Source organism: Mastigoproctus giganteus, chromosome 5 (genome assembly GCF_048544385.1).
Source record: "Mastigoproctus giganteus isolate SK-2022 chromosome 5, ASM4854438v1, whole genome shotgun sequence".
Classification (NCBI taxonomy): Eukaryota; Metazoa; Arthropoda; class Arachnida; order Uropygi; family Thelyphonidae; genus Mastigoproctus; species Mastigoproctus giganteus.
In genome coordinates, this window is record NC_143579.1 from 195684648 (window position 1) to 195704745 (window position 20098).

Sequence of the window (20098 nt, forward strand, 5' to 3'; positions counted from 1 at the left end):
GTACTGTTTCGAATCCCCGACCTTTTTACATGTGATTTTTATAGTCAAATAGGAAATTAAAAATTGATGTCTTCTCTGGTAGTAAAATGGGGCAGTGGATTTTTCATCCAAAAGAACAGGGAGACTGACAGAGAAGATATGCATTTGACGAACGCACTACACTGTTGGCTCATAGTCATAATTAGTAGTATTTGTATTAGCATGATGCAGGCGCAAGCTCCTGCATCATGCCAATACAATCATTAGCAATCAATATATATCATTAAAAAAAAAAAAAAAAAAAAAAGTGGGCACCCCACCCATCCATACTTTCCAAGAATTTTATCTGTTTCTTCCTTGAATTTATTGAAATCATCCACTTCCACAACAACAACAACAACAACAAATGGAAGCCTGTTGGAACAATCAACAACCCGCTAGCTGAAGGTAAATTCCACACATCTATTCTTCAACTATCTTTCCACAACTTTAATTATTCCCCCCTCATGTGCCCCTAATTCCCCCTCATTCCCCCCATAATTTCCTCATGTGCGTATTCTCGGCAGGAGGAAGAATGCCATTATCATTTAGCCTATTCAATCCATTGAAAGCTTTAAACACCTCAGTCAGATCTCCTCGCATTTGCGTGTTCTCCAGGCGTTGCAACTTGCAGAACTAAAATAAATAAATAAATTTTCTGTTTATACTCTGGGACGATCAAACGGTCAGAGGAGTTCACAAAATAGACACAATACAAGAAACAGCACCTTATTTAGCAGTCACGGACTTGAACCCCGGTCACTCAAGGCACGTGGGAGTCTTTCTAGGTGAGAGTACCCTGTGTTGTATTCATCAATCTGGTTCGTTCTGGCACGAAAACTAATAAAGGGGGGGGGAATGTAGTAATCTAATAAGTATGCTAAGTGCTTCGTTTTATTTTTCCAATTTTTCAGAGATTTTTTGAACCCGCGATTGTAGTTCGGATTAACGAGGCTCGAATAATTGCGCTCCTCAGTAGCGTAGCTACCCTTTTTCGGGCCCGGAGGCAAAGAACTTGTTCGGCCCCTTCTTAATTAATGAAAATTGCATATTACTTGTTTAAAGACATAGTGCGAATCCCGTCGAAGAAATTCTTAGAGACGTCTTCACTCGGAGATATTGTTAGTCGATTTCAGTCCGAGGAGGTAGAAATCTTAGTCCCCTTTGAGTTATTCCCTGCTTTTCAGTCCCTGCTACTTGCAAGTGGTCCCGAGCACACATATACATAGAAACATAGTGCATGACAAAAACCTTTTGAATTAGAACACCACAATAACTCGCGCATGAGTATGTGTAAAGTGTATTTGTCTCAAACGGCACCAGGGGTTTCCCCCATCTCCGCGTAGTATACATTGTCATGTGAAACAGGACACTGTTGAGGTCAGAGATTTAAAAGTGTATGGATTTTGTACATGTGTACTGTCGTGTACCGTTGTTCATCTGGTCATTTAGCCGCTGGATCCCTACTGAGGCCCAATGTTGCCCACACTCGGCCCCGTGGAGGCAGACCAGGTACACCAGTATTACAATTAGGTTAAATTTTCACATTGAAATTTAGCAGCTTGCAGGTGGGACATTCACGGTCGCTCATGAGTAAAAAAAAAAAATATTATTTTAGGGTTGCCCGTAATTAAATACATTAACCCGTATTTGTGTCTGTAAATTGCGTATGTTCTATGGTCGATTTGCCTGTTTTGCTGGACGAAAAAACCCCAGTTACTTGGGAGAAAAACCTTGCTATCTACGCCTGAGACCCACTAACTCAGCCACGGAGTGAAAAAAGCCCATTAAAGTTCCTCGCGTCATCGACGGGATTCGAACCCAGGCCTTTTCCACACGGTGTGGGGAGGACGGTGACGATACCACTGTGCTACCGCGCAGACGATCGCTCATGAGTAGTCGATGGGAAAAATATTTTTATGAACATGATCGAATAAGTGCTTCGTTTTATTTTTCCAATTTTTCAGAGATTTTTTGAACCCGTGATTGTAGTTCGGATTAACGAGGCTCGAATAATTGCGCTCCTCAGTAGCGTAGCTACCCTTTTTCGGGCCCGGAGGCAAAGAACTTGTTCGGCCCCTTCTTAATTAATGAAAATTGCAAAAACAGGAGTCAGCCAAAGACGCTGGGTCCCTTAAGGGCCCGGATGCAATTGCCTTTCCTGCCTACATGGTAGCTACGCCGCTGGCACTCCTACTATTATACAACGTACTGTACTTAGAAATTTAACTTTACTTGATGTCACACGATGTGTGAAACATCAAGGTAACTTGCTGTGATTTTGAAAATTAGTTTATTTTTATCATAAATATGTGTTTATCTTATTAAAATCTTCATATATATTTTTTAAATTTCATAGCGTATTGAATTTATATTGAATTTAAAATAATTAAACTGTTTCTGATTCCCGCTATTTTCTTCGCGTATATCAATTTCCTTTCCAAAATCGCGGGATGGAGTATTTATCTTCGCGCTTAGCTAACTCGTGCAAGGCCGATTTGATCCCGCGCGGATTTATCTTGAAGAAATTAGAAAATTATAATAACAGTAATGAAAATGTTTTGCATTTAATGACACTTATTTTCTAATGTAATGTTCCACATAGAACGCTGTTTTGATGTTTCTGTAATGGTTTAAGAAGAAAAGTAAGTGTTTTGTTAATTAACCGAATAATGTTTATTGAGATAACGTGGATTATAATTATGTGATACTTTTGCTGCAATCAACGTGTTCATGTTTTCGAGATACGTTTATTGCTGGTGATACTTTGCCGAACTTTTATTTTTTCCATGTGGTCATTTATTATTTATTCCTTTATTTAATTTTTGCATGTATTTTATTTCCGTTTGCAAAGAAAGTTATGTTCTGCGTGTGTACAATGCATACTGGGATGATATACGAATGTAGTGCACAACTTTGATTTGTTTACGACTTGTGATTTCTTTTTGCTTGTTGGTGAAGTGAATGGTATGCTTTCGTTAGACAGTTTTCATTATAAAAGTTGAAAGTAAAAGCGTATCATATCAGAATTGAACCGGAAACCATGTGTGAAATGCATGCTTTGTATGAGTTAGCGAAGCTATATACAAGTAAGACGCATAACAGGGATGGTGCATCTCCCACTATGGTCTCGTGAGGTGAGTAAAATGTTTTGTAAGTGTAATTTTTTCTTGGCGGTTTTTGGAAGCGAAAAAAAAATATAACAGAGGTAATGCTTGGATTTTTTTTTTTTTAATCCTTTGCATTTCGGTTATTAACTTCTACATTTTATTTTTGTCAGAGATGGGAATTTAGAAAAGTAGTAATAAAACAGTTCCAACTTTCAGAAATATGGTTACTACTACCAGTCAAGGAAATGCTTTAATAAAATCAACCCAGGGGCTCACATCTGGTGAATATGGGCTTGGCACACCCAGGGTCCTGAGCTGAATATCATCATTCTTCTCTTTCTTGGTGATTCCCTTCTGCTTCTGACTCTCTCAGGGTAACTTAGAATTTTTTTTTTTCTTTTGGCTGGTGTAGCAAAAGCCTCAGGCTTCCTTGCACCATATGGCTAATAATAATAAAAAATAATAAAATTTGTTTTCAGAAGTTATGTAATTTAAAATAAAGTAAGTGGAAGTCCAATGGCAATACCACCCACCAGTATAATATTTAGAAAGTAACATTAAGGATGCAAAGAAAATGGCAGTTAATGGTAAAAGAAGTGACAATAAAAAAACAAAAACTTACACAAAAAGAACAATAGAATTAGGAGGTACCAAGTTAACCTTAGGATTTTCTATTGAAATCCAAACCTGCTTTACTAATTGGTAGCAGTTTAATTAGCATTGTGAAAAGGGGTGAAGAAATAATTACAAGAACTTACATTTATGGATAGTAGAAACATATCTGTTTTATAACAATTTTAATTTTTCTGACAAAAAATGAGCTCTCTATCGCAACCCAAAATGGAACCCCTCATGTAGCAGCTTGCAGATGCTCTTTTTTTTTTTTTTTTTTTTGTAATTGGAAATGAATTGAATTAAGCTGAATTGTGAAGATGTTTTGTATATTAGGATTTTTATAATTTATCCAACTTTTCATTTTACGAAAATTTTGAGGTGTATACATTTTATTATTAGTAGTGAGAAATGATGCAAGGAAACCAGCATTATCCAAAACAAAAAAAAAAAAAAAAAAACCCTATCCACTCATCTGTCCATCCCCTTTAATTTATTTAAATTACCAAAATCTCTCTCAGGCTTTGATTCCATTCAGAAAAGGGCAGTCAGGTTAATTGATGCCCAGTCTGTTACAAAGTCTCTCTGTCTCATAAATGTTCTATTTCTGTTGCATCCCTTTTGTACAGATATCTCCATAGACAATGTTCTTCTCAACTGGCACCTCTAATTTCCCCCACTCTCTTCCAAACCTGTCCAAACATTTACTGTCCAACTTCAAACTTACAGAACCAACCTTTCTTCTTCCTTATTTATCCCTTCAACTTCTGTTTTCTGGAACAGTCTTCTTTCTTCACACATATTTCCTGAAAACTGTGATCTATAGAAATTAAATCTAACTTAAACAAGTAGCTTCTGATCAACCTTCAACTGATGCACTGGACTAAGTTCCATGATACCATTTGTGTTTGGAGTGTTCATAAAAAAAAAAAAAAAAAAAAAAAAAATACATTAGTAGGTAATGATAATTAGTGCAACTCCCATCTTATTTTCTTTAGGCATAAGAAAATGAGTATCTTTTTTCCTTAACTTGAAATGTATGCTTTAGCAAGAAGTTCATTACCCATGGTTTGTACATAAATTGAATTAAATTCCTTTAATTCAATTTATTAAATCACAACATATATATATATATGTTGTGTGTGTAAAAATAACAGTGTATTACTGCTCAGAATACATTAATTCCATGGAGTACTTATATGAAATTCTTTAGTAAGACGTCAGAACTTAACTGGGTTACTCTTAAAATATTAACATCTGCCTTGCCTTTTTCGATCAAAGCACCAACTGCATAATCCTAATTACACACACTACATGCAATGCATGCATTCACTGTTTACATTAACAATGGCACATTGAAAAAATAGGTGACAGCTCTAAAGTGTATTAATCTAGCTCAAGAAACAATGTTATCTGCAAACAGAGAATGTGCTACTTCAGTAAATATAAAAAAAAAAGATTTTAATTAGATGTGAAACATACAGAAGTACTGAAGAGATATTTGAAATAATGATATTAAAGGTTTTCATATTTCATTCAGTTCATACTTATTCGATAATACCAGAGAGGAAAAGCTAATCACATAATAATGAAATCTGCACAGTGATGGACTTTCCTTGTTATCCTGACCTGACCAAATTATTCAGTAACTTCTCATGGGGAACCTTATTTCCAAAGCCTTACTAAAATTTAGATATATAATATCAAAGTTGTTTCTTGCATGCAACTGCTTTATATTCTCATCATGGTAATTTACAAGATTTGTCAGCAGGATATTTCCTTCAAAAAACAATGCCGATACCATTTAGTTTATCATTCTTATTGGGGCTGTCCTATATTACATCTTTAACCACAGATTCCATTATCTTACCAACCATAGAAGTCAAACTTACTGGTCTGTAATTGTCCATTGAATCTTTGGTTCTTTCCTTATCGACTGGGAATACATTAGCACTTTAGTGGTATTTATTACTAATGGCCAGATGCCCGCCACTTGCCATAATTGGAATTTACCCTGCTTTTTTGTGGCATCTGTCAGATGCCAAACAGGTTAACTTCTTATAAGTAATAAATAAACAAAAACAGAAAATACTATTATCATTTAGAGCAGTGGTTCTCAACGGGGGCCATGACATATTTCTGAGAGGCCACAGGTAAAAGTTGTAAAATTGGGGGCCATAGAAATGTTAAGTGGGCCACGAAAAGTTCACTTCTAAAATAAAATTATTACTGATATAAAAAAGAAATAAAAATACGAAATGGTCAGTACATACAATAACTCAATATCTTTGTTTTTGTGTACCTTACACAGAAGGGACAGAACCTATTGTACTTAAACCAGGGGACAATAATATTATTGTAATATTTTTTGTTAGGAGCATAATTATATATTGTAAATAAACAAAATATTATGAGTAAAAATTATATTATAAATAAATATTGTAGTTAATAAACCAATTTTTTATTATTATTAATATTCCTTATATTATAAACAAATAATACATGTTATAAATAAAAAGTGCAGTTGATAAAGTTTATAATATTATTTATTATAAATAATAATTTATTAATAAAATTTATTATAAATATTACATTTATTATAATTAAACAATATGGGGGGCACAGAGGTCAATGAAATTGAGAAGTGGACCATGAGCAAAAAAGCTTGAGAACCACTGATTTAGAGTATCAAGGAAAGGCATATGGAAGGATTAAATTTTATTCCTAAAATATAAAAAAAAATTAAAAAGTAGTGTGTTGGACACTACATGAGTGTCTTGCAATTAAAACTGATCCTGCAATATTAAAATGAGAGCCTTCAGGATTATCTTCCCTCATTAGCACTTGATGTATTCTTTGCAAAATTATTGATGCCACCTTAGGCATGTCAGAATCTTCATTTAATTTTTTCCAATCCTTTCAGTGCCTGTGACTTGCAGAACAGTTTTGAGTTTGACTCAGATTGACTGTCAAAAAACTGTGCTTTACTCATGTAATTTTAATATGAATCAAGTTGATTCAAGCATCATCACTGTTTTTGACTTAATCATCTATTTCTGCTGTTTTTGGTAAGCTAGTTGAATGCTGTTCAAGTTTCTCTTCACATAAGCCTAAACTAATGTGACTGTTCATTTTATGATTGCCAGTTAACTCTCCACTAAATGCTTCCATTGTTTATCTTTTCTATCATTTTAGGATTACCTGCAAATAATTTTCATTCTCAAAAATTGAAGATTTTCACCACTTGCTAGTGTCATTCAGCAGAATCTCTTTAAACGGTCACTCTACATAAATGCTTATTTACATGCTATTAAGAAATTTAAGCTTTCACATGTTGCTCTGCCATTTGGAATTTCATAGTCTTTCCAGATATAAAGATACAGCTTTATAGCAACTGAACACTCATAATCTGCCTGCTTTACCATTGGTACTTATGTTCAGTTGGATTATAAATTATAATCTATTTGTTTTTATCAGCTGTACTTATCTTTTAATTAAAATTTAAGAGTCATTAGTTAGATTATAAAGCATTTTAGTTGGATTAAAAAGCACTTACTTATGTAGTAATTTTATTATGAAATTCCAGATATTATTATTCTAATTCATTACACTAACTTTTACTGTTTTTCATGTTGTTTAATTATTTTTACTCATAGTGTATATTAGTATGCTGTTATTGTTTTAACTGTTTATCTTTAAATTAAATTTAGCCTCTGTTGCCCTTCCTTGAATGCAAGAGAATCTCTGATTCTCTTGCAATAATACTGATGATTATCATAAAAAATTTTCACATGAAAAACAGTATACAGAGCAATCTTCAGTTGGTCATCTTGCTGAGGTTCTGGATGTCATCAAGTAGTATAACTTCGCTTTGTCTAACTACCTAGGTCAGTTTATTTTTATCTGCCCAATGGATTTGGTGTATGAGCTAACAACTTTGCTGAACATGGTTGCAAACATCAACCCAGGGACATTCAACCTTTCTTGGCCAGGGACCAAAACAGATAAAATGCTGAAGGTTGCAGGCCACATGGATTTTTGTGGCAAGTGGGCTGCAGGCTGCAAGACCGGTTTCTTACCACTAATTATGCATTTCTTGAAATCTGTATATGTATTTACATTTATTTTTACCTTTAATAATTAAATATGAAAATCCATTATTTATTACATAATACAAATAACTATTATTATTATATAGCTATAATAATATTGCTTCTGAGGGAGATACATAAAACATGAGAAAGCAATATAGAAAAATTAAATATTAAAACCATATTTTCAAAAGTCAAGTCATTGTGAAACTGTGCTTTGTGACACTACAAATTTGTACTTTTAAATGCAAGGGACACAATTCTTGAAGGCTGCCTACATTGCTGCAGGCTGCACAGTGTAAGAAGTGGGCTGCATGCAAGCAGCAGGTTGGACACCCCCTGTGTTATGAACAGCTTGTGCTATTCAAAGTTGCAGTGTGATCAGTAGCTTCAGGGAACTTTTACACACAAACAATGGATATATAAACATGGAGGAAATCACAGCTGTCAGCTGATTATGAGACTTTTCTTTTATGGAGACAACATTTAAATTTCAGTCTGCTGCTTTTTAATGAAATCTAGAACAATGTTGCCTCAGTGTATCCAGACAATAGTAATACGTGATAATATAATTTTGATGTATCAAACTGGTTAAAGTATGCTACAAGATTGTCAACTTCCATACCAACTAATTTGCTCTCCTACAAACAGTTCTCATTGCTTGTATAGTATTATAAATCTTTTATTATCAGAACACTACTGAAGATCATGAAAACAGCTTTCATTTATACATATGGCAAAGTGCAGATGGTTTACCCAGTTTTATTACTATATGTGTATTTTAGTACAATTGCATCATTTATACACACAACTAAATATAGATTAGCAAATTTGCAATAGCGGCATCATTTAAGTTACATCTCATATTGTGAATACCTTCACGACGAGTTGCCATGACATTGCACTACTTCGAATAAGTAACGCTTCACCCGAAGGATAAGACTGTTGTTACTTATTCTGTTTTTAATAAAACTGGCCCTTCTTTGGCCCAGTTTTATTACTAAAATCAGAGAATGTATAACCTTAGAACTCTGAATATTTTCAGCATGAAAATATTCAGAGATTGAAAATACCTTGAATCACATTCTTTTCTTTCTCAGTGGTCTGTATATAATGTTCATCTGATTTCAGATGAACTTTATATATAAAAATCCAACTGTAGGTGTGAATTTTAGGACAATCACAGTCATCAGCTCTGCTAAAACTTTTTCAAAAAGCAATTCTCCAATCATTACAGCACAACTCTTCTCAAGTTGACCTTAGCATTCTAACTTTGGTCTTTTTAAAAGATCAATCTACCACCTGCAAATTTACAAATACAGTGTGCACTAAATGACAAAAGTCAATTAAATAATGTCAACTTAGATGTTACATCAGTGTTTGATGCAGTCAATCTTTATGCACTAGTCTGCTTATTAGAAAAGTACAGCTGATTTTTTTATTCATAAATAAAAAAAATGTTGTTTAGAAACAGAAATTAACACTTAAACTATATTTAACAGTGGAAATTTATCCATACCAGATAATGGAGGCCATACCACTCCTTTTACCATATAGAAAGGGTAGCCATTAGAAACCTTGCAAAATTTTATCTAAGAACTCAGAAAAACTCCTTCAGTATTCATTGTATTCATTTAACCAAATCTCCAAACTTTTCTGATGGGATACATTTAAATAGAAGGGGTGCAAGAATATTTGCTGATGCTACTGAGGCAGCGTTCGGTGAAATTGATAACTGCTAGCCTGAGGTGGGGGCACACAGACTAATAGATTAACAGCAGTCACAGGAAGAGGTGTAAGAGATTTTTGTGCTACTTCTATTGGTACATGCAGCAGCTCGGAATGGGAGTTTCAAGGTTGCTAGGAATTCTCATCCAACTAGCTAATAAATGGGTTGTTTTAGGGTTACAAGTGTTATGGATGACTGTTTTCTACAGCAGCATTATTCCTTGGGGAAAAATATTTATTATTATCAGTTTATTTACCTGATGAAAGATGAAATGCTAGCCAGATTCAGGGAAAATTGTGGCTTTAGGAGTACATTCCCTCAAAGCCTAATAATAAGTCAGTATACTACAGTATGCTAAAGTTTTATACACATCAAACCTTGAAATTTACACAGGGAAGCAGCCCAAAGGTCTGCATTGCTTTAGTAGCATATTGGTAGATGTTACGAAGAGGCTTGCAGAATCTATCTTCAACACTGAGCATAATATCACTGCTGATAATTGGTTTTCTGATATTCAACTAGCAAAAGAGTTGAAGAAACATAGGCTTATATTTTGTAATGGTACATTACAAAATATAAGCCACAGCTTCCACTTGAATTTTTTGCCACCAAAAACAGACAAGAGAAGTCTGATTTGTTTAGATTCAACACTGATTACAAAATAGTGTCACATATTCCAAGGGAAGGGAAAAATGTTATACTGATTTAAAATATGCATTTTGATAAAGCCATCGAACCAGATTCAGGGAAGCCTGAAATCTCAGGCTTCCCTGAATGTTGGATGTTGTTGATAAAATGGATTGTGGATGTTGTTGATAAAATGAGTGTTACGTATAATGTAGCAAGATATGAGATGTTGGCCTATGGTAGTTTTTTATACCATGCTCAATATAAGTTGGGATAAATGCACAAATTATCCACATACAAAATGAGCAGGAGGTTCAATGCAGGAGGAAGTTTTTGGGAAATCAAGTTACCAGTCTTGTGTCTGAGGAGATAAAAAGAAGATCAGACTGTAATATTGGGATCCACATGGCACTTCATTTGAAATTGCAAGTTTCAACAAGCTTCGCACAAAAAACATTGCAGACACCAGTGACCCCAAAGAGCTCGAAACATCTACTGGGAAAAATAGAAAATGCTGTTTGACATGTTACTCTTCAAAAAAGCTTGGTTTTCTACATTTTCCTTCAAGTGTGGATAACATTGAACAACAAATTTTAGGTTATATCTTCTTATGGGCATGAAAGTAAGTTTACTTTATAGATTTTGGGGTGCTAAACAGGGAAATAGTGTTTAAAATGGCAGATTGGCGTTTGTTTTCTAAAAAAAGTATTTTTTTATAGTTATACAAGGTATATTTTATTTATATAAAGTTTGTCCCGTTCCTCCTTGAATTATTTAAGCTATCAACTTCCACAACAACATATGAAAGTTTGTTCTAGCAATTAACCACCCGCTGGCTAAAGGCAAATTTCCTCATCTATTCTACAGCTGTCTTTCCTCAATTTGAATTTATTCATTAAGCCTTTCTTGGTAAGAGGACCCCTTTGTTCCCCTCACCAATCTTGTTGCCCTTCTCTGTACGTGCTCAAGCAACTCTACATCCTTTCTAAAATGAGGCCTTCAGACTTGGATGCAGTACTCAAGGTGTGGCCTGACCATTGCCTTATACAAAGGGATAATCACCTCCTTTTCCATGCTAGCAAAATTCCTGTATATCATTGACAATACTCCATGACCTGCTCTCACACTCTGTCTGCATCAGAAAACTTCATATATGACTGCGCAATCACTCCCAGGTCTTTTTCATTTTCTACCACCCTAAGGGTTGTACCACATAGTTATACCTTCCTCTGGGGTTACTTCTACCCATATGCAGTACTTTGCATTTGCCAATGATGTAGGATGATATAGCTACGAACTTACCTGTATCAAACACTTTTCACCTTTCGCTTGTATTCAGCTTCGGGAGCATCCCTTTTCACCATCCAATAATAATTGGCTAATACGGCGGCACTCCATTTGCTTTTGTATCTTTGTTCCTTTGCTGTGATGTCTTGATTGAAGTGCTCACCATGTTCGTTGCTGATGGCACCACAGTTTGGCAGGAAAAAATCCAGGTGTGAGTGCAAGAAATGCATCTTCAGTGACATGTTGCATCCCAATTTTTCACAAGAAGTAATGAGATCTTCCTGCAGTTGCTGACTTTTAACATTTCCTAGAAAACCAGTCGAAACATTTTGGTGATTTCTCGCTATCACTAAGGGCACATTCAAACTGTTTGTCTTTGAAAAGTTGCCTTATTTATGGACCAATGAAAACACCTGCCTTAATCTTATCTTTACTAAGTCTTGGGAATTTCTCTTGCAAGTATGTTCACTTCCAAAGCCTTCACAAAATTTTTCCTGAGTAGTGGTGGAAGCAAAACTTTATTTGGTTCTACCAGCGGTTTAGAGACTATGTTCTTCATTCCAGGTGTTAATGATTTTTGTTGAGGCCAACTCCTCTTCTTGTAGTGCATGTCCTTGGTGGTGGTTGTAGTTATTTGGTTTTTAAGAGCATTAGCAACTAAGGCCATATTGCTCCAGGGATATGCGGTGGTCATTTCCTGACCTTTCGCATTCCTCCCCAGTCTAATCAAGAAGCGAGTTCTACGCACTGCTGCTCCTGCCCACCTGGCTGTGCAGGCGCCTCGCATGTCCTTGGCCCAACTATTCCACTTGCAGAGAAAGAAACAATACTTAGTGTAACCCTTTTGTAGTCCTAATAAAATGGTGATTTTATTAGGAAATGTTTCGACTGGTTTTCTAGGAAATGTTAAAAGTCAGCAACTACAGGAAGATCTCATTACTTCTTATGAAAAATTGGGATGCAACATGTCACTGAAGATTCATTTCTTGCACTCACACCTGGATTTTTTCCTGCCAAATCATTTCCTAATAAAATCTTTAAATCACCACATATCTGCCACTCATACTTCTGATAGTGTACACCTAAGAGAATGTTCTCCATGTTTGCTTATGTTTCGTTTTTGTGGATGAAATGCACAAGAGGTATTGAAGGTAGCATATTTCCATTGTGTCAGCCTTAAGGCTAACCTTAGAATCGGCTATAAATAGTCTCCATTTTTCTGGAATGTGCCTCATGTTCATTGCTGCCATTAGACCAGTAACATCCTTGCAAAAAATAAATTTGCCTTCTTTGATAGAATTTATCAAGTCTTTATTTTGAGTACAAAATGTTATCACTTTCATAGAATGATCTAGAAGATTCCACTTCTGCGAGGAAGTGGAATCTTCTAGATCATTCATAGTTGTAGCCGCGAGGCCAAAAGCTGCCTTATTCTTTGGCAGTTTGAGACCCCTGATGAGGTCATTAAGCTCACTTTCTGTGATCTTATGTGGTTCAGAAGAATAAAGGTTTGGACAAAATGGTGGCTCCCTTGACGTAAAATTTGTCAATCTTGACAAATTTTAATGTGATTTTCGTGTTTAGCAATATAAAATTAGTCAAGATTTGGTATTTGTTTTCGTAACATTTTATGTGTTGACCAGTGTAATTTGTTTTGCCTAGAACACGCAGTAATGATAGGTAGTAATTGTTTTCAAAGACTGAAAAACATTGACAATGATTAGTGTGAATGTTTTATTATATTATCTACAGCATTTTGTTTTTGAACTAGAGCTCCTTTTTTGTTTTTATATTATGACAAAATTTTCTCCTTTGTTTAAATGTATGCTTGGATTTGAAATAAATTGAAATTACTTTTTGGTTTTCTTAAAATTCTAAAAATATATATGCCAACAATAAGCATATATATATATACACACACACACACAGTGTGATTCACTACCAGTGCGACAAACTTGCAGGAGGTGTAGGGGGCACAAAGACGAATTGGAATCACATAGCATTGCAGGGTCCGAAATGCGTTCGTCATGCGGGAGGTCACATGAACAAAGAAGCAAAGATAAAGAACAGAAACAGCAACTCGTTAGTGTAACAGAAATCATTTTAATGACAAGTTTTACGTTGGCAAAAAACCATGCTACAGAAGGTGTTCGAAAGTTCGACCAGAAGCAGTCACACAGGCTTCACAACGCCGCCGCATGGAATCCCTAACGTTCTGGAAGATTCCTGGCATGTCTCGAATCTCCCCGGCATCTACAGAGATGCGAGCAACGAGGTCTTCAACTGAATCAACGGTGGTCTCGTACACCAATGTCTTCATTTGACCCCAGCAGAAGAAGTCCAGGCATGATAGGTCTGGCGATCTAGCAGGCCAATGAACCGGACCACCACGACCTATCCAATGCTGTCCAAATGTAACATTTAGGTGTTGGCGGACGTCATTGTTGTAATGTGGGGGAGCCCCATCATGCTGGAACCACATTGAGCGGCGCAACGACTGAGGAACATGTGCTTCTTCAATAAGTTCGGGCAGGACTTGCTGTAGAAAGATCAAGTATGCCCTACCTTCCAGACGAGGGGGCAGAAGGTACGGTTCAATGAGGTGGTCTCCAACAATGCCGGCCCAAACATTGACAGAGAAACATGGTTCACGTACCATGGGGGTTCTCCAAAGCCCACAAATGGGTGTTATGTTGATTGAAGGTTCCCTCTCTTGTGAAACTTGCCTCATCCGTGAACAATATGCAGCAAATGCGCTGTTTGCCGCACTCTGTTGAAGAAACCAAGTAGCAAAAGTCCTCCGGAGTGGATAATCTGCAAGACGTAGGACATTCTCCTCATTGTCTGGCGTCCTCGTCATTCGCTCTCTATTCATGGTACATCTCGTGAAACAACCAGTCTCGCTCGAGTAACCTTCTGTGCACACATGCGAAAATCGTATGATGAGGAGCAAGCCTGTGCTGGAAACGTTCCTGGTACAAGTGCAGAGCGGTGCGCCCGTTACAGTCCGCAGCTCCATACGCGAGGTGCATGTCGGCCAGTTCAACGTTTGAATACTCGTCCATCCTACTGCCTCGGAAGCCAGTTCGCAAATGCTGACTTCCAGTGGGATCGCTGTTCACGCGACTTCCCATTCAACGTCCTCTATCGTATGACGAAGGCATTTTGGACTCTGCAATGCTATGTGATTCCGATTCGTCTTTGTGCCCCCTACACCTCCTGCAAGTTTGTTGCACTGGTAGTGAATCACCCTGTATATATATATATATATATATATATATATATATATATATATATATATATATATATATATATATATATATATGTTAAGGTTAAAAACATTAACAAAATAGTAAAATATAATTAAAACTTTAAATTCAGCCTGAAACTACTTGAAAAATGTAAAACTAATAAAAAAAAATTGGCAATGTATCTGAGAGATACATTGTGGAAATTAAGACCACGACCTCCAAAGGTTTAATTAAAAGTAGTTATTTTCAACATAGAGCTAGTGGCAAATCACTGACAAATAACTATCTTCATTTTGTTACCTGGAATTAATTTTTTCTGTTGGTTTTGAATTATTTATTTGCATCATTTAATTACAGTTTATTCTCATTAATAAGTAGTTCAAGAGACATAATTTTTCATGTTTTGTAATAACGAGGGTCTGCCAAAAGTGTCAAAACTCTACCTTTTTTTTTTTTTGTACATACATTTAACCAAAATCAATAAATAAAATAATAAAGACAATATCAACAAAAATCTTTTTCAACAATAATAAGTACTTTCCAGGCTTAATTCTCTCTGTCTGTGTTTTGTTGTGATAACTGCTAGATGAGGTTTAATATAAAAAAACTGTACATTAATTTAAAGATGTAAAATGTAAATTAATGTAAGGTAAAAAATGTAAATTAATTTAAAGCTCCAAAAAAAGACTTAGTTCAGTTACTTTAAAAATTACACGTCTTTCATTATGGATTATAACACAAGAATTTTTTGAACTGCTGTAACAATTGCTGTAACAGATGTTATTCAGAAATGGCGTATTCCAGTACATTGCATTCCCTCTTCCAGTTTGAGAAATCTCTCAAACTGGAAGAGGGAATGCAATGTGCTGTCGTTAGCGAAACTATGGATACGATTTCTAGGCAGTAGAAGAAGTCATTAAAAAACAAGGTGAAAGAAAGGGAGAAAGAACTGAACCTTGGGTATCACCAGTATTTATTTGGAAGTTAGATGACAGAGGGCCATTTCTGCCATTAGATATCCTGTTTTCTCTGCCCACTCACCTGCAGATGAGTGGGCAGAGAAAACGGATACCCAATGCATTATAAGTGCAGTATATTAGTTCCCTGAATATGCTGACTTGGGGTTTGTCTGTCGGAGTTTCATGGAGTTAAAAGAAACTGTAAAGACTGGGCGAGATGACCATCTGAGTTGATGTTAGGAGAATTTGGTTTCCTACCAGTAGTTTTGTGAGCATCAGGATTTTTTTTTGTAGCAGTATTAGAATGGTAAAATGATGCAAAGAAGTGAGCTTGTTTGGCATCTGCCACCAGTGTGTCTCTAGAGCATAACTTTGAGCACTATGAAAAGGGTAACATAGGGATTTCTTGTAGGTTTGTTTAGTAGAATAGGGTCCAGCATTCTGTGCTGATTTAAGCTGAGTTGCATATTGCAATAGGCTAAACAAACTTTTGCATATATCAGATGATTAGTTTTGTATCACAGAATTCTGCTAATTCTTTATAAGAAACTGTGGAGACTGAGTGAGGTGACCATCTGAGTTAATGTTAGGAGAATTTGATTTCCTACCAGTAGTTTTGCAAGCATGTGAAATTCAAAGGTGTGAGTGTCCTCGAACTCCATCATGTTGCATGACTACTGCCATTGCTTCACACAGTTCATATGGTTGTTACTCCATGAAAGAAAGTATTCTATCTTTACTCCTACCATCTGACTCTTTTACAGTAGTGCATTACCTCACCCCTTTTCTAATTCTTGATTTTATTATTTTCTTTGTTTTTAATGTATGAATTTCCAGTAACATTATGACAATTTCCTTTTTACAGATAACGTTTTTAAAGAAATAGTGAACAATCAAATTAAAGTATTTTACATTGCATGATTTTAATGTTTTCTTTCTGTCCACGTACAGCTTTATGTATACACATTTCCACTCTTTATCAATAAACAATGCTGAACAGCTGCATACTTCCATCAATTATTGTTTTCAGTTTGAGTGTTTTGAAGTGACCACAATAAGTGGCATCCTCTCTATCAGTAACACACATTTGCTTTACCTTATTAAAAATTCAGGAGTTGGTTGGTAGTTAATTTTAATTCTGGCATTCCTTGTGAATTGAGAAACTTTTCTAGCAAGTTTGAGTGACTATTTTGTGTGGATAGTGGAAGGTTTGGAATGGAAAACTGAGTGAAATTAGTATTATTAGTGGCAAATGATGCAAGAAAGCAGACTTAGACAGCATCAGCAAAAAAAACCCTTCCCATTTTACCTTTCTATTCCCTTCAATAGTTTATCTATGACCAAAGTCACCTTTACAAAAGCAAAAACACTTTCCTTTACCCAATGGTAGTTACATCTTTAAGTAACTCCCACATGAAAAATCTATGATCAATGCCACGTAGTGGTTCTTTTATCTGCAGATTATTAATGCATGAATAATCATTGCTGATAATCAGATAAAGAGTATTACTCTCTCATTGCCTCCCTAACATGCTGTTGTACAAAACAGCCATCCAATAAATCCACAAAAGTCTCGTGGATTTATTTTGCAGTATGTGAGTGACTAACCCAAAAGTTCCCAATCAATATCTGGAAAGTTTAGCATTAGTAGAGGCATATGATGTAAGAAAGCAAGCTTATGCAGCATCAGCCCAAAAAAAAAAAAAAAAAAACCACTTCCACTTCACCCCTTCGTTCTTTCGAAATACCTGTCCAGCTGAGCCTTAAATTTATTTAGGCTATCAACGTCCACGACAAGGGATGGAAGTCTGTTCCATCAACCAACTACCCGCTGGCTAAATGCAAATTTCAGCACGTCTATCCTACATCTGTTTCCTCAATTTGAATTTATGCCCTCTCAGGTGATTATTTTGAGCAAAAGGAAGAATCCCATCAGCATTGAGCATGCTCAAACCATTTAAAGCTTTATACACCTGTATCAGATCACCTCGCTGGTGCATAGTCAACAGACACTGTAATTTGCAAAACTTAAGCCTTTCTTCGTAAGAGTACCCCTTTGTTCCATTCACTAATCTTGTTGCCCTTCTCTGTACTTGTTCCAGCAGCTCTACATCCTTCTTGAAGCCGACCCGGCTAGCCGAGTGGGTAAAGTACCTACCCGGCAACCCAAAGGTCGCGGGTTCGATTCCCGCCTCGGGCTTGGATCAAAGTACTGCAAAAACCTTGGGAGGTGCAATATGGCCACAGAAGCCGATGCGCCAACAACTACCAAATCAAAAAAAAAAAAAAAAAAAATCCTTCTTGAAAAGGCCTCCAGACCTGTATACAGTACTCAAGGTGTAGCTGACCATTGCCTTATATAAGGGAATAATCACTCCTTATCTCTGCTAGAAATATTCCTGTATATCATTGATAGGACAACATGAGCTACTGTTGCAGCCTGTCTGCACTACTCTGAGGACTTCATATGTGCCTGCACAATTACCCCAAGTCCTTTTCATTCTCTACCACTGTCATTGTAGTACATCTGTACTACAATGACAACCCCTTTGCTCTGGGGTTGCTGTTTCCCATACGTAGTACTTTACATTTGTCAATGTTAAACTGCATTTGCCACCTCTCAGCCCATCTGCTCAACTTTTCCAGATCCTGTTGCAGCAGCATAGCATCAGTAGTGTCCTTAACAACCCTGCCAACCTTTATATTGTCTGCAAACTTGGACATTAAGCTTGATATACCATCATCAATATTATTTATAAATACAGAAAACAATAATGGACCCAACACTGAACCCTGAGGACTCCACTAATAACATTAGTACACGATGAGCAGTGTCTATTGATTACCACTCTCTGTCTTCTCCCCTTCAACCACCTCTTTATCCCTAGCAGCAATTTGCCTCCAGTGCCACACTGTTCCAATTTGTGCAGCAGTCTTCCATGTGCAACAGTATCAAAAGCCTTTCTAAGATCCAAGTATATAATATCAAAGTTATTCCCTGCATCCAATTCTTTTTGTGACTGCATCATAGTATCCAATCCAATTGGTCAGGCAAGACTTCCTCTTAACAAAACCGTGCTGTGTCCGAGCTATAACTGAAGTCTTGTCTAGATGATCCTGCAGTGCTTCTTTAACCAGTGCCTCCATTAATTTTCCTGGAACAGAAGTTAAACTACAGGTCTATAATTACTTATGTCAGCCTTTGATCCTCCTTTGTGAATTGGGATCATATTTGCACATCTCCAGTCTATGGGTACCTCCCCTGAGTCCAAGGAAGCTTTCATAATTATGGCTAAGGGTTTGCTTACTTCCTTTGCTGCCTCTTTTAATATAACTGGATTGATCCCATCCACCCCAGGTGCCTTTCTTGTGTTTATCTTCAACAATTTCTTCTCCACTTTACTCTCAATTATTACAAGATTATCTAGCTTACTGCCAGAGTTGAATACAGCTCTGGCATTCTCCTCGCTGAATAACTCCTCATGTGTGAATGTCAATGCAAAATATTCATTTAGTTTGTTAGCTACCTGAGCAGGATCATCAACAGTTGAACCATCGATATCAAGTGGACCAATCTGATTCATCCCCTTCCTTCTAGAGTTTACATAAGTAAAGAACTCTTTGCTGTTTTTCTTTGCATCCCTTGCTAAAGATTTTTCGTAATCTGCCTTCGCCTGCCTAACCTCCTTTGTAACTTGGTTACAGATCAACTTGTATCTATCATAGGCTTCTGTGTCACGTGTTAATTTATATGTATCCCATGCATTTTTCTTCTCTGCCATATGTCTCATTAGTTCATCTGACATCCATTTAGGCCTAAACCTTGAACAATATTTCTTATTTGGTATGTAATGCCTAGTAGCTTCGAAGATAAGTTCTTTGAATGTTTCCCATTTTCAATTTGCTGTTGGTAACATCATCAGTTGGTCCCACTGTATAGAATTTAAATACTGTCTGAGACCATCGCCTTTACGAAAGCAATAACCCTTCCATTTACCCCTGATTGTACTGTGATCACTGCCACCTAGTGGTTCATTTATCTGCAGATTCTTAATGCATGAAGAATCACTACTGATAATCAAATCAAGTATATTACTCCCTCTGGTTGGCTCTCGAACATGCTGATGTAGAAAACAATCATCCAATAAATCCACAAAAGCCTTGCTAGTGTGTGAATGACCAACCCACAAATTGCAGTCAATATCTGGGAAATTAAAATCCCTCATTATAAGACTCTCTGATTTACTGGCCCACTCTATTTGCCTGTTCAGTTTCTTATTATACTCATCAGTGTCATTAAGCCTATAGCACACTCCTACTCTCAGTTTTGATCTCCCAATGCTTATGTCACACCAAACTGACTCGACACTGCACTGTCCAGCAGTGTCGACTGGCTTCACTTCCTATATTTTGT

General features: G+C 36.3%; 1 protein-coding gene across 2 annotated transcripts in view; it reads left to right on the forward strand.

The window, feature by feature from the left end:
• Nucleotides 1-3034: 3034 nt before the first annotated feature.
• LOC150085967 (uncharacterized) overlaps nucleotides 3035-20098 on the forward strand; it is a 229765-nt gene continuing 212701 nt past the window's right edge. Inside the window, exon 1 of one of the 2 annotated variants that reach the window (XM_090374316.1) lies at nucleotides 3035-3155. The gene's annotated coding sequence lies outside the window, so the exon portion shown is untranslated. Of the gene's footprint in view, nucleotides 3156-7548; nucleotides 7628-20098 lie in introns of those variants that run through there. The other variant, XM_090374317.1, reaches the window with a different exon arrangement.